This window comes from Frieseomelitta varia, unplaced genomic scaffold (assembly GCF_011392965.1).
Source record: "Frieseomelitta varia isolate USP_RPSP 00005682 unplaced genomic scaffold, Fvar_1.2 scaffold_274, whole genome shotgun sequence".
NCBI lineage: Eukaryota > Metazoa > Arthropoda > Insecta > Hymenoptera > Apidae > Frieseomelitta > Frieseomelitta varia.
In genome coordinates this window covers 78,225-91,805 of record NW_025110006.1, presented here as the reverse complement: position 1 = coordinate 91,805, position 13,581 = coordinate 78,225, and positions in this window count along the sequence as shown.

The window sequence follows — 13,581 nt, the reverse complement described above, 5'->3', positions numbered from 1 at the left end:
AATTATCGTTAAAAATCGTAGCATGCGGTATTATTTATTAAATTTAGGGAGCATGAAATGTTCGAGAGAAAAAAAAAAAAAAAAAAAGAAGAAGAAAGAAAGAATTACACGACGCTCGTGTCTCTAATGCAAGGCGGTTCTTCGAAAGGGTGAAAGGAAATCAAACTTTCTCGCGCGGAGAGCACGACACACAATCAAAATGTCGTACATACATTTGCTTCCTTACCGCAACGCGCGTGTAACACAATCTCTCCCTCTCGCGTTCTTCTCGACTTCTTCTACGCTTTGTAACGCGGACACCTTGCAAACACGTCTTCGTCTTCCGTGCCTGGTTTATAGCTGAAACGCGTCCGCGGACTCGTTGAATGGAGTTCATCTCGCGAACGTGTAAGGTCGCAGCTTCAAAAGGGACGCGGACGCTTTTAAGCATTCTCTTTCTCGCGGAACGAGTCGTGTTGCACGCGCCGGCTTTTGTTACGCGATATTACTGCGAGCCTAGATATGGACTTTGCTGTATTTCGTTCCAGTTTTCTTTTCTCCTTTTTCTTTTTCTTTTTCTTTTTTTTTTTTGCACAAATGGACGAGCACAGGCCGTTGTCCGAAAGAATCGCGTGCACTCGCGATATCGAGTCTCCCGACAGGTGGAAACGCCGGATGATGTCTCGTCTCGCGATTCTATTTCTGCGCGAATTTAATTCAAATCGGGGAAGATTTATTTTCTAGAAAGTTGACTCCGTGTAATTCGATTCGTGCAGTGCAGGCATTTTTCGCGGCAACGACGCCGTAAAACGCGCGTGTCTGCCCGTCGTTACCGGAGAACGCTCGAAAGTTTCGGAGAGAGAGAGAGAGAGAGAGAGAGAAAAAGAACTGGAGGATCGTAATATATGTATCGACGTTTCGTCCGTCTCTTTCGATAATTCGCCGATTCAACTGCGCCTCGCTGGCTCAATGATAAATACGTCTCGGCAAAACTGATCTCTAGATCTCGGGGGAATAGATCATTTCACGCAAATTTCCGAGTCTTTTTTTATTCAAATTTCTATGATTGGAGCGAAGAAGTTTAAATTATGAAAGAAATTATATATAAGTATATATATTATTATTATTATTGTTATATTAAATATAAATATTATATTATTAATATATTATAATATTATTATATATAAGTATTATTATTAAATTATGAAGAACTGTAAATTCTGAGCGTCGAACGAAGAAATATCTCGATAGAAAATTATTTTCTATACCAAATAATTCACACATATATCTTTCCTCTACGAAATTAGAGAAAATTGTTCCGTCGTTTGTAATTAATCCAAAAGAATTTTTCTCGAAGAATTTTAATAGGTATACATCACGAGTAATGTCGTTTCTCTTTCAAATTTAAATTTCTTTTACTTCAAAAATCACGCTCGTTTTACAAAAAGGAAAAACGATTGTCAGTACGATAGAGATTATATTATATCATATAGAGATTAAAACTGTATTAACTCTTGAATAAAATAAAATTTTGACCAAAAAACGACGTCACTCATGGGTACCCTGTAAGATCAAAATCAAGTGTAATTTTTATTATGTTTTATTGTAACAAGAAATCAGGATACGTTCATTATTATTAACTCATTCGTGTAATATGACAGATTATTGGCCATATGTACACGTAATAAATTATAGAAGCTTGCTTCAGAAGCATGAGAGGATGTAACAGGAAGGTACAATGGCATTGTGTACTCTTCTTCTCACTTGGCATACTACTCGTTGCATAACTCAAGTAGAGTGCAGCCTCGTTTGTGCCAGTGTTTCAATGAAACTGTGAGAATACTGCGAGTTTTTTTTTCTTCGAATCGAGCGTACTTATTACTGTACCTGCTGTTGCATTGTATTTTTATTACCAGGTGCAACTGGCTATATTTAGCTTGCTTCTTCGTGTCTCTTCTTTTCTCAAAACGGGCAGTCGTCGCCGCAGCGCTTTTAAATTGATCGTTCGCGTATCTCCTAATTAAGATTTCAATTTGCAAAGAAGTATTATAGTAATTTAATGTTTAAAAGAATTTTAATACTCTAGTAATTTGATATTCTAGTATTATTCTAGTAATTTAATATTCTAGCAACGTTCTAGTAATTTTATATTTCTGCAATATTCTAGTAATTTAATATCCCCCTGATGTTTTAGCAATTTAATATTCTAGTAATATTCCAGCGGTATTCTAGTAATATTCTGGTAGTGTAATATTCCGGCAATATTCTAGTAATTTAATATTTCAGTGATATTTTAGTAATTTAGTATTCCAGTGATATTTTAGTAATTTAATATTCTAGTAATGTTCCAGTAATTTAGTATTCTAGTAATATTCCAGCAATTTTATGTTCCAGTAATACTCTGTTAATGTAATAGTCTGGAAATATTCTAGTAATTTTATATTCCAGTAATATTATTTTAAGATATTTTAGTAATTTAATATTCTAGTAATATTCTAGTAATTTAATATTTAACTCCTTGAACTCGACTGTCCCCTATAAGGGGACATTATACTTTAAATTTATCCAACAGCTAAAATTATAAAATTTGTTTTTTATGTTTTTTATATTTTTTATAATGAACATAGGTATGGTGTTGCATGATACGATGTAATAGAATATAATGTGCATAGAAATAGAATATAATGTAATAGAATATAATGACGTAAGAGGAATAATAAAATTTCAAAAGAAAGAATTCTTGAGGATAGAGGTCAGTTGACGGCCCTTATCATCGAATTGACCTTCATCAAATTATCATTCGAATAATTGGGGATAATTCGCATTAAATCAAACTTCTTGCTGCTTCTTACGAAAGTTTACAGAATGGTGAAGGAAATTTTTCAGAAAATTTAGAGGTTATGTATCATTAACTTTTATATACTGTACTTGGTGATTACTTTAAACGAAGTCACATGCTAGGGAAATATAATCAACAAAATTTCATGCTATACCGTTTCGTTTGAAGTGATACTTCACTCACTATTTCGTAAATAAATTGCTGATAGATGGTTTAAAAAAAAAAATGGCAAAAATTTTGAAAGAATTTCAATATCCAATTAAAGTGATTTAATTAGGTGCTTTGCAGCTTTTTCAGCCTCTTTTAAAATAAAATGTCCCCGTGACAGAGCAATTTTAAAGAGTTATTATCATTGATAAATAACGATGTACCGTATATTATGACGAAACTGTCCTGACGAGTCGAGGTCGTTGCTATTATGATAAGCTACGTACACAATTAAAGAAACCACGTATTGCGCATTTTATCGGGGCAAATTTGCTTTGTCATTCGACATAATACTCGAAATAATAAAAAGTAACGAAATACTACTCTTGCACGTAAATCGATTACATTTTGTTAGTTATAATTTTCTTTCTTTTTTTTTGTTTTTTTTTTTCTTTAATGAAAATGCACGATTTGTCTGTAATTACAGTGAAGAACTTAGGTTTACACCGATACGGTGATTAATGTATGCGATATTATCTTTGGTGAAAGGAAGAAGTGTTCCAGCTTTAAGAAAAGTGTAACGTGCCACGAATAAAATTTGTAAAGAGGTCGTGCAACGCAATTTCGATTATTAACCACAATATTTGATCTTGTTCCTCGATTCTCGCTCGAGTTGATACATTGATTTTTCCATAATCAATAACCTCTCTCGATCTTAATCGTATCGTATCTTTGCAAAATAATTCGAAAAAAAAGAACTCTGTCTCTAAATATTTTTTTTTCACAAACTTAAAGACACTCAGAGAATTGAGTGACCACGAGATATTTTTTGCACGACGTGAAATTTTCCTAGCAAGGAGTATTCGTAAAATAAAAAACCTCGAGTCACAAAATCACAAAATATTTCTTTGTAAAATAGAGTGTAAAATTTTATCAATTTTGTTTATTTAAATTTAATCTATAATTTGTAATTTGTAGTTTATAATTTATAATCTATAACTTAATAAATTCAATTCAATTTAATTTTAAAATAAAATAATTTTTGTGAAATGCAAAATTTCCCACAAGTGAATCTTAGTAAAAGTAAAAGTAAACGTTGCACGATCTTTGGATTTGACAAATTAATAACAGCGAGAAACGAAACTGAAAACTCGTTGAACTGGAATTCCGGTGGACTTTTCACAAAATCAGAAATGGAGAGAGAGTTTGCATTCTGAGAACAAAAATGATTACACCTCGAACGCGCGGTGTTTAAACGCGCGGCTATAGATCACCATTGGCAAATGGACCGGTAACTTTCCAAGTTCGTGTCCTTAACTCCGGAATAAGTAATTAGAATGGACAAGCTTTCAAGCCGGGATCAATGGTTCTCTCCATGCACGTTTAAGTCAAGTACAAACAGCAATCGGTTCATCAGCCCACGTGCGAACTCTTAGGATCGATTAACCAACGATCGGACGTTAATTAAAATCGCTGGGCCGCGCGCTACTTCCGCTGATTAACTCGTGCTTGATCATTTCTGTGCCTGTAATTTTGTTCAACTTCGAAAAGAAAAGAAATCGCGAGACGCGAGACGATTAATATTTTTCCCTCGAAAAATGGTTCTTAAAGTTCTTTCACTAACGTGCACGTTCCCTTTTTGTATTTCTTCTGAGATTAGAGACGAAAGAGTATTTAATTTTTAGAGTGTCTAACTTTCTATTTATTACTATTGCTAGTTCAATCTTCTAGATTTTCCAGATGATGGAAGTTACTTCTTTTTCTTTTCTTTTCTTCGGATGTTTTATATCAAAATATTTCCTTTCTTCTGTTTCTTTATACTAAGGAGTTCTATATTTTTAAAATTTATATTTTTATACTAAAAATATTTGCAAGTTTTATGTTAAAAAATTTCTTTTGTTTTGAAATTAGAGACGAAAGAGTATTTAATTTTTAGTGTGTTTAACTTTCTATTTATTACTATTGCTAGTTCAATCTTCTAGATTTTCCAGATGATGAAAGTTACTTCTTTTTCTTTTCTTTTCTTCGGATGTTTTATATCAAAATATTTCCTTTCTTCTGATTCTTTATACTAAGGAGTTCTATATTTTTAAAATTTATATTTTTGTACTAAAAATATTTGCAAGTTTTATGTTAAAAAATTTCTTTTGTTTTGAAATTAGAGACGAAAGAGTATTTAATTTTTAGTGTGTTTAACTTTCTATTTATTACTATTGCTAGTTCAATCTTCTAGATTTTCCAGATGATGAAAGTTACTTCTTTTTCTTTTCTTTTCTTCGGATGTTTTATATCAAAATATTTCCTTTCTTCTGATTCTTTATACTAAGGAGTTCTATATTTTTAAAATTTATATTTTTGTACTAAAAATATTTGCAAGTTTTATGTTAAAAAATTTCTTTTGTTTTGAAATTAGAGACGAAAGAGTATTTAATTTTTAGTGTGTTTAACTTTCTATTTATTACTATTGCTAGTTCAATCTTCTAGATTTTCCAGATGATGAAAGTTACTTCTTTTTCTTTTCTTTTCTTCGGATGTTTTATATCAAAATAGTTCCTTTCTTCTGTTTCTTTATACTAAGGAGTTCTATATTTTTAAAATTTATATTTTTATACTAAAAATATTTGCAAGTTTTATGTTAAAAAATTTCTTTTGTTTTGAAATTAGAGACAAAAAAGTATTTAATTTTTAGAGTGTTTAATTTTCTATTTATTATTATTGCTTGTTATTATTTAACTTTCAATCTTCTGGATTTTCCAGATAATGAAAGTTACTTTTGTTTCTCAATAATCACACGGTAGATTAGCGTGATGAGAAGTTACGTTGTTATTATGCATGCGCGTGATTCGTATTAAAAATTAATAATAGTGTATCGCGATATTAATTTACAACATATCTGCGAGTAATTTGCGATAGCTTTATTTACATTGCACAATACCAAGGCCATAAATTAAAGCGTAATAAAGTAGGATAATTATTCCGAAGCTAGAAAATCAGGAAAATAGTACCAGGTGATCCATATAATTAAAATTTGCTGGCAAGCTTTATCGAGAATTCACAAAATTTAACTTTTTTACTGCGCGTACTGGAACGATTGCTATGAATTTGTAGAAAGAAGGTAGAAATACTAAATAATTTATTGTTGTTTTAAATCATTTTATACATTATTATCAAATAATAATAGTAATAGAAATAATATTAATTATAATATAATTATTATTATATATGTATGATATTTAATATTATACATAGTTAATGTTATATATATTATTAATATATAAATTAATATTAATATTATTATACACATTAACGTTATATATATTATTAATATTAATATTACATATATTATAACATTAATAAACAATAATGATATTAATAATTTATCAATATAACATTTAGCAATTATACAGGTGAACTTAAAATTTAATTAAATTTATCGCAACAAAGCGTTTAAAATTTCAAGGTAATTCAATATGTCTTTGAATGTCATCAAGTGTGAATATTGCAAAGATCATGAGAAAAGATCGTTGTTTATTTTCGATTTATTTTCTTCTCGCAGCGAATTAAAAAAAAAAAAGGAAAGCTGAAAAGAGCTTATTTTGCACGTAGTGACGTATTTTCGCTGAAAAGATTTCTCAATTCTGCTGGCATGCGGGCAATATTTTTATCGCCTGGGCTAGAGAGACATTCGGGAAAACGGACGACGAGGTTTTCTGTTCGATAGAACAAACAACGTTGCGAACGCGAACGAACAGAACGGGTCGCTGTGAAAAGACACGTCCTTTATACTTTCCCGTGATTAACGTTCGGCAACAAGGAAAGGCGCATCGCGATACCGCACGTATGTAGGATTTATCTATACGGGTTTATCTGTACCGCAATTGCATTTCATTTTCCACCGGGATGCCAACGGACCCGTGGGAGGTTTCTCTCCGATCGATCGCGAAATTCGCGAAAACAACCGATTTACATCCTGCAATCCTTTCGGCTTTCTTTTTTTATGATTAATCTCGGATTTAGATTAAAATCTCTCGGCGAAACCAATGCTACACTTGGAGAATTCAATTAAAGACGATGCTGTCAGCTTTTTGAAACACTGTGAAACTCTGTTCGAGGAAGTAGATTCCAAATTTTGAATGATAAATATATATTAAAGAAATGAAATAAATATAAATATATAAATATATATTAAAGAAAAATATTAATTATTATTATTTATATTTATTTATAATAATTTTATTTAAAATATACAAATATATGAAATATATATTAAAGAAAAATATTAATTATTATTATTTATATTTATTTATAATAATTTTATTTAAAATATACAAATATATGAAATATATATTAAAGAAAAATATTAATTATTATTATTTATATTTATTTATAATAATTTTATTTAAAATATACAAATATATAAAATATATATTAAAGAAAAATATTAATTACTATTATTTATATTTATTTATAATAATTTTATTTAAAATATACAAATATATGAAATAAAGAAAAATATTAATTATTATTATTTATATTTATTCATATTTATATATTATATATTACATTATAAAATAATAACAAAGAAAATATGGCGAATGTAAAAATAGTATAAAAATCACGATGCGTAGAATAATTAAAAATATCGCGAAACAATCGATTACGGCTTTCAATCTTTTCTATGGTCAATCTGGAAGACTGGAATCTCGCTCGAATCAGTTTGGAGAGTTTTTAAAATTTTTAAAACTCCGCGAAATTCTACTCGAGCAAGCAGGTTCCAAACTTTAGAGGATAATAATATAAAATTGTCACGATGCACAGATTTGTCGAAAATATCGCGAAACGATCGATTTCGACTTTCTATCTTTTCTATGGTTAAATCCAGAACGCTAAAATCTCCCTCGAGTCAATGGTACATTGTGAAAATTCCATTTCATTTTAATTTAATTTAGATTGATGACGATGATTTCTTTAAAATTCTATGAAATACTACTCGAGAAAATAGGTTCCAAATTTTGGAATGTATATTAATTAATAATTAATTTAGAACGATATATAATAATTTGGAATATATATTGATTAATTATTAATAATGATTAATTGTTAGAAATTTTTCGCGTGAGGGTTGTTAGGTGTCATTTAATTATCAAGAAAACCGGGGTGAGGATCGAGGTCGGTGATGAATGGTTGGGAAACACTATTATAAACAGTACGAAAAAGTGTTGCCAACGTTTCACTTTCCCGCGGGCTACGCTCGTTATCTATTTTTCTTTGCATACGAGGGAAATAACATTCCGCGGCGGTGTCTCCTGATATTTGCTACTCTCTATTTCACCACCGGCGACGTACATTTCCGGCGGATGTACAAGGCCATTGTTTTTGCCGGATCACCGTGCAAACGCCTCTCGAGGCAATAAATTATTTAAACTTGGGTTAACAATTTTTACACGTACGTAATTATTCCGTATCCGTGAGGTACCGAGGGTACTTTTTATTTCGCTGTCTGCGTGAAGCTCTGCTCAGTGTGTTATTTTATGAAAATGATAATAACAATAAATAATAGAAGTAATAATAAAATAATAAGTAATAGAAATAACAATAAAATAATAAATAATAGAAATAACAATAAAATAATAAGTAATAGAAATAATAATAAAATAATAAATAATGGAAATAATAATAAAACAATAATAATAATAAAACGAAACAAAGAAAAGAAATAATAATAATAAAACAAAGTAATAGAATAATAAATAATAAATGAAGTAATAAAGAATAATAATAATAATAATAATGATAAAATGAATGGTAATAAGTACGAATAATAATAAGAATGGCACAGTCTGCAATTGGATAATGAAATCAAAAAAATTAAATTAAATATAACTTACGTATTAGAATCAATCGTGTACCAAGTTTTCAGAAATGAATTAGGTTGGACGTTATAACGCGTTGATGTTTGAATTTGTAAATATAGTGACTGATACTAATTAAATTCATCGTCGGTATTATCTTATATATATATATATATATATATATATATATATATATATATATATATATATATATATATATATATATATATNCAAATAATAAATTTATTACTTTTCAATAATTTCTATCCAGTGATATCATAACGATGAGTTCAAAAAGAAAAAGAAAGCGACCTGTTGTGTACGGTTCGGTCACTTGTTATGGTCCGCAATCAGTTGCCAGCGCAAGTGGTACCACGCACGTCGAGAATATTTCGCCCAAAATTGCAATATTTTCTCAGTTTTAAGTATACTGAGAACCCAGGCAAAACGAATAATAAATTTATTACTGCTTAGTCATTTCTATCCAGTGATAAACCGATAAATACAAAAAAAGAAAACAAATTGTTGTATACGGTTTGGTCACTCGTCATGGTCCGCGAACCAGCTACTAGCGCAGAAGGTTAACATCAACCTCTTATTGTTAGTCATAAAAATGACAATCGGCGCGCCTGCTGTCTTTGGTCATTTCTACATATATATGTGTGTGTATATATATATATGTATATTTTGCTTAAAACCCCGTTCCAGGCAATTTCCAAATTGAATCACGATTTATGTCTCTAGCCGTGGCTGCGAAACGGTTCGTTCGAAGAAACGTTGCGCAGAAGATACGCAAGAAGTACCGCAACGATTCCAAACATTGAGCGACGAACGTGTTCGCGCGGCGAGGAGTCCGTTTTGTAGCTGGAGAGAGTGCACGTAACTGTAAAACGAATAGCTGCCAGCTATCGGAATTTTGGCTCTGGCAGTTTCGCAATATCGTTACGTTCGAGTCGGGGAGGGAGACGTTTCATTACCGGCCGGGAAATTAATAAATCTCTACTCGACGACGATCGCGACGAAAGTCTCTGAAGATACAGGGGGCTTTCCAGAGCACAAAGCAACATCGCTGCGCACGAGATGAAATTTAGAATTAAACGATGACTGCTCTTAGGAACAGAAGGAAGGAAGGAAGGAAGCCGCTCCGTCGGAATTTTTTTTTCCCTCGTCCCAGCGAGTTTAATCTGTTTCGATTAGTATCAAACCAATGACGAAATAGGTTTAGCCAATCTCCGGTAAGAATTGCTTACCTGTGCACACGCGTAACGATTCATGACGTCTTTCCTCGTAAAGAGACGTCCAAGCTGCGCACAATTGTTCATATCAACGCTGAGAAACTACTAACGTTCGAAATTCTATTCGTCGCTATACGGTATCGGTGACGTAAAATGTTGATTAAATATTAAAAACGAACCATCAGATCTTCGTTGATCGAACTTTATTCGTTTTGTTAAAACGAAACGATCTAAAAATATTCATTGCTCGTTGACGAGCACAGGCGTTCGCTTATTACGATCACCTTGAAATTTTTGATAACAATAATCGGCAAGATTAAACAAAGATAACAAGATAAAACATTCTCATTATCAAGCCCAATTTGTTACAAGCAATTACGACACTTGTTCAATTTATATCTATTATATTACAACTGTTACAATTTATATTATAATTTATATATATTATTATAAATCATAAATATATAATTTACATTATAACTGTATCTACACACTGTTACACATTTATGTACGCAACATTTTTTATAAACAACTAGTGTTTTGTTATTCACTTATCAAGTTGCTTGTCTGTGTTATTAGTTATTGAACATAATTCTTATTAAGCAAGTTTCGAGGCAAGATCGCGATTTAGCACGAGTATTCCAAGGATTCTTATCGTTTGTTTCCAAGTACAGTTATCAGAATTGTCGATAACAATAGTCCAAGTTTGATTATAATATAAATGGATTACTATTAATTAATTTTACATAGTGTTTGATAAAAGTGATCGATTCATACAATAACAGGATCCCATTGCACGTTAAAAATTCGTAATCTATCTATATTTTAAACTTTTGAATGGACGAATCAATCTGAAATTATACAATCCACGGAGGAATTCACCCTATCGGGGGTGCCAATATCTGAAAACTGCAACCACTCATGTACGATTTCGTCGAATTGGGTTTAAAGTAGTAGATTAAACTAAGCATCTCTAAAATTCTGACGTTTCACCCCTATGACACATAATTCTTATTGTTGAGTAAAAGTAAAGTTTTGACACGGAGGAAGCTGGTCGAAACAAATTTCCAAACAACATGGAAGAAAAGAAATTTTAATGTAACCCAGGCAAAACAAATGATAAGTTGATTATTTCTTAATAATTTCTATCCAGTGATATTATACCGACGAGTCGAAAATGAAAAGAAAGCGACGAATTATTGTATACAGTTCGGTCACTCGTTATGGTCCGCGAACCAGTTGCCAGCGCAACGGGTTAAAGTGTCGAAGTGTCGGACGTGTTCGACGCTCGGTGAAATTCAGAATTGACCGAGCCGACTGAGAAGTTGACCGTGAATGCAACCGGCGAGTCTGCTGCCGGCGTTATTATATCATTCCGCGTAATCGATGCTCGACAAAGAAGGAAGAAAACGCCAAATGTGCGACGAAATCGGTTCGAACTTGCTCGTCACACGGACGCGCGTACGTCGTAAAATAAATTTCAAATCGAGTTCGAAACTGCTGAAAAAGCAAATGGCGAGCGATTGCTGGGCAGACCAGTTTTCCAGAGAAACACGATCTTGTTTGGTATCCCGAGAATCCGACGAGTTTTCAGATGCTTGACAAGATCGCGCCTCGACTCGCCGTTTGGAAACACCGTTTCATACGCTCCAAGAATCGTGGTGACACGATTTCTTTTTGTTTTAGCTTACGAAAACATCGAGATTCGAGAGAAACTCGAGCAAGTTGTCAAAAATGAAACTTCAGATTCAAAAATTTTTTCAAAATTCGCTAAACAAATTATTATTTTACATGAATAAAACTTTCCAGCTTATTAATAATTTATTTACTTAAAAAAAAAATATATATATGTGTTTTTTTATATCTGACACCAGAGGATCTTGAAGATAAAGATTATTTTTTAGATCGTTCACTTTGAATTCCCGATCATTTTATTATTCTATCAAAGAATTGATAGAATCAAACTGCCATACATTTATGTTGTTACGATTCTTTTCCATCTTTCTTCGATTACCATTTCGCGTAAAGATCACTATAGAGCAGCATAAATATAAAATATATATATAAATATATATATAATATATAAAAAATATATATATATAAAACAGCTATATATATATTATATTTATATCGTAGCTATTATATAAATATTATATATACATATAATATTTATATCGTAACTATTTTATATATATATATATTATATATATTATTATATATATTATATTTATATCGTAGCTATTATATAAATATTATATATACATATAATATTTATATTTATATAATAGCTACGATATAAATTTAAATATTACATATATATATATATTATATTTATATTTATGTCGTAGCTATTTTATATATATATATATATATATATATATATATATATATATATATATATATATATATATATATATATATATATATTTAAGGACTTGTGTGGTAAATATTTTGATCGATTTAGAAGAGAATCTTTCCGCTTGTACGTATTATGTACATAAATTTCGCGTACAACTTAGAAAAAAATTAAATAGTTAAGCAGACAAATTTTCGAGATTCGATAAACTTTTTACGAGATGGAAGTTGTATGAATCGGAGAACAGAAGTGAATTTGCTATTTTTTTTAATTTTTTTTCTTAGTAGAAAATGACTCGTGGCCCAGCCTGTGGTAATAGTAACATTTTATCAAGTATTATTTGGTGCAGTATGCTAGCATACGAAACGTCGACCCAGTTGACAAACTGACAACTGACAGATTGTCTCTCCCTCGAAAAAAAAGAGGATTGAATCTTGTTGTGTTAGCAAGATTCGTGAAATCGCGGTGTCCCGCTTACCGTTAATCCCCTCCTGTTAAAACCGGGACGAATTCGATCGGACATCACTCGTCCCTGAAGCTGTCTTGCCTAAGCTCGGCGCGCAACGAGCGATTATATGCCCGGTAACGGTACAAAGTGCAACGCGCATGGTGCATTTACGATAACCGACGTACGACCGTGGCGTAGCGCCTTCTTCATAGATGCCTATCCAAGTAGAGATAGAGCCCCGAGACTTTGTGACCTGGAACGGAACGACCGTCTACCTGTGTGCACCTATACACGGTGTTTCGTCTAACTGAAGAAACAGAGAGATTTATTTTAAACTATTATCAATTTGAGACGTATACACTTTTAAATACTTGCTAAATAAAGTACACAATAGTATACAATAAGTATACAATAAATTACAATAAAGCAATAATCATCAAACGATTATAATTAATCTAAATTTTTCCAAAAGTTTATTGAAACGTCCCAGAAAAGTAGCTGTTAATCAACAATTATTCAATAATCGAATGGAAACCTTGAGATAAAGATCTTGTTACATTTTCACTTGTTACATGTTCAATTAACTATGCACATAGTATGATTTTATGTAATCGTATTAATACGTGTAAATTGAATATAGAGAGTGTTTCGTCTAACTGAAGAAACAGAGAGATTTGTTTTGTTTAAACTATTATCAATTTGAGACGTACACACTTTTAAATACT